The sequence below is a fragment of the Solanum tuberosum genome, unplaced genomic scaffold (genome assembly GCF_000226075.1).
Source record: "Solanum tuberosum cultivar DM 1-3 516 R44 unplaced genomic scaffold, SolTub_3.0 scf00032, whole genome shotgun sequence".
In the NCBI taxonomy this organism is placed as follows: Eukaryota; Viridiplantae; Streptophyta; class Magnoliopsida; order Solanales; family Solanaceae; genus Solanum; species Solanum tuberosum.
This window is the reverse complement of record NW_006238958.1, coordinates 2,251,759-2,254,773: the sequence shown is the minus strand read 5'-3', so window position 1 is coordinate 2,254,773 and position 3,015 is coordinate 2,251,759.

Here is a 3,015-nt window from a genome sequence, read left to right as displayed (position 1 = left end):
TACTTCCTCAAAACTTAGTTCAAATCGATAGTTGAGCTCAAGGATTCACAATTGAACTCAAAGACTTTCTTGAACTCTACTCTTAACTCTCTCTTGAATGTGAATTATGAATTCAAGAGTTATGCTTCATGGTATGAAGGATCTTGTAATGATAAAGTAGACTCGTGAATACATTCTCCTCACTCGTACTCTCGAGTCTTGAAACAAGTTATTAGAAATTGTAAAAGACTCCTCAAGAGGACATAAAGGACTTTCTTATAATGTTCGAAAGAATTCTAGTCTTGAAACAAGTTATTAGAAATCGTAGAAGACTAATCAAAAGGACTTAAAGGACTTTCTTAGAATGTTCGAAAGAATTCTCAAAAACTTAACTCTTAACTCTACCTTGAACTTGAATTATGGATTCAAGGTTGTGATTTGTGATAGGAAAGATCTCATGATGTTTAGGATTGATTTTAGATAACTAAACATGAGAAAAGATCAAAAACTCACTGCTTGAAAGCTAGTCCGCGACGTGGAGACGCATTAAAATAATTGGTCACGAAATAACTTTTGAGGCAGAGAGGTCCATGACCTCTCTGCGACGCGAAGACAACTTTATGAAATGGGGAGGCAGGTCCGCGACGTGGAGCCAAGTACCAGATTTGCCCGACTTTTTCCTTCTTCGTTTTCTAGCCCCAAATCGCCTAAATTCGATTCTTTTGCTCAACTTTTCTTTTGATTCAGATAACCATCACATGTACACAAGAATCTAACTCAAAACTACTCTATAAATCGAAACAATAACCTCAAGAACTATTCAATCTCAGCCCAATTCAAGAACGGAAGCAAATTCATGAATACATAACAAAAACACCAATGCTTCAACTTTTAGAACAAATTTAAAGCTGAAATTAACATGATTGGTGTGCGGGTGAACAAACTCAACACTATGGAAGCTTACATACCTGAAAGAACCATCTTCTTGTAGCACTTGAAGGAAAATCTTGAGAGATGAACCCTAGCCTTATCGTTTCTTGAATTTCTTAAGCTCAGAATCTTTGGAGTGAATGAGAGGGTTTAGATTAAAGAAAACTGATTTTCTACTCGTTTAGGGTAATTTAGATGACCTCCTAAGGGTTTTTAGGACTAAAATACCCCTAAAAAAATAATGAAAACGAGCTGGGAGTCGGAAAGATCTTTCACCAGGCAGTGAGGTCCGTGTTGGCTCCGCGTCGCGAAGCTATCGCTGAGCAATCGCTGAGCTGCTGCCAGGTTTGCGCGACGTTAGTAAATCCATCATAAATTTTTACTCAGAACTCGGAATTGAGAAAACTCGGTGGCGTTTGAAAGAGGACTCAAAGGGCTTTAACTTTCTATCTGGTATCTCACTTAACTCATCTTGTACTAGGAGTTATAGTCATATGAAGTTGACCCAAAACTAAAGAAAAACTAGGAATGACTTGAATGCTTTTCTCTAAAGTTCTTGAAACTTAAGGTGCTACCTCTAGTGACCTTAATACTCAAGAAATTTTAAATTTCTTGCAAAAATCTCACTCACTACGAAGGACGGTTCGAGTATTAGCTCAATTTTTTTTGGGGTGTTACAGTTGGTTATTCCTCCTCTTCCTCCTCCTTCGAGGACGAACATAATTTTTAGTGGTGGATAATGTAATGACCCGGACCCAAAAAGATCATTTTGATAATTTTGAATGGTCATTTAACTATAGTTAATTAATTTACGGATAATTTATTTATTTTTAATAATAATGGGCCAAGTTTGAAATACTAAAATAGGTTATTAGGAATTATTACTTCTAATATATAATTAATTTAGAAAAGAAAATAAGAGAAGAAAGAAATTAAGAAGTTCATGCGGAGAACACGAACAGAGAGAACGACGCCACCTTCAAGTAAGTAAACTTTATTTTTGTAATGGAGTTCAACTCTACCCTTACAATCATTAGTTTCTAATTATTGATTATAGTATTAAATTCAATTGTCATATGAAATTAATTAGAGTAGGTATTGATTTCCTTCATTGATCAACAATTGTTATGATTCATGGAGTTTTGGAGCGTAGTGAATGCAATAAATATTTATTATCATTATATTAGTATAATAGTTACAAGGAATTGAAGGTTGGTAGTTGTGAAGGCATATGATGTTGTTGTATCGTTCTTGGCGGCTTTGAAATTTAGGGGACAAGAAAGATTGCTAACATTATTATTATTATTATTATATTTTTTTTGTTTGTTATCAATTTTTTTGGGAATTAAGGGAATTGAATTGTTAGGAGTATATATATAATTATTTTCAATACACGCTACGCTACAGTTTCAAGTTAGTTTAGGTCACGAATTTTTTTGAGGAATTACTATATGTTTTCCGTGGTTTTGGGTTAAGCATAAGATGTAAATTGAGGGTCGGAATATAATATAATTGTCTTTTTAGACAAAATGGGGTTGGAATTATTATTTTTTGTATAATATTAAGTATTGAGTATTTTGTATTACATGAATATCGTTAGAATTGTGATATTGGAGAAGTTGAAGCTTAACCCTAGGCTTGAAACTTTGAACCTATACTAATATGGGTGTTGTTAGTTTCGAAATCTTATTATGTTCATGTACTTGAATAGATTGCATTAATTTGGAAGCTCAACGAAAAGGGAAGTCTCAAGTCCCAGAGAGAATTGTTGATTAATTGAGGCAAGTGAATTTCTAAACCTTTGTTAAGTGTATGAAATTCGTGTATTTCTTTGTAATATGTGTTTGGGGGTAATGAGACTTGGTGATGGGTTGACTTGTCCACATTGATTGATTCTAATGATGAAAAAAGGGTAATAAAATGCAATGTGACTAATTGACTTGATTTATTATGGGTGATTGTGTTCTTTATTGAACCCGTATACTTGTGATAGGTGAGGTGATTACATATTATATTGATATTTGATTGAGATGCATCGTCCCTTTTATTGAAATCATATTGTGCACATGCATTGAGATGAGATTTAGTATAAGTTGGGCACGTGGA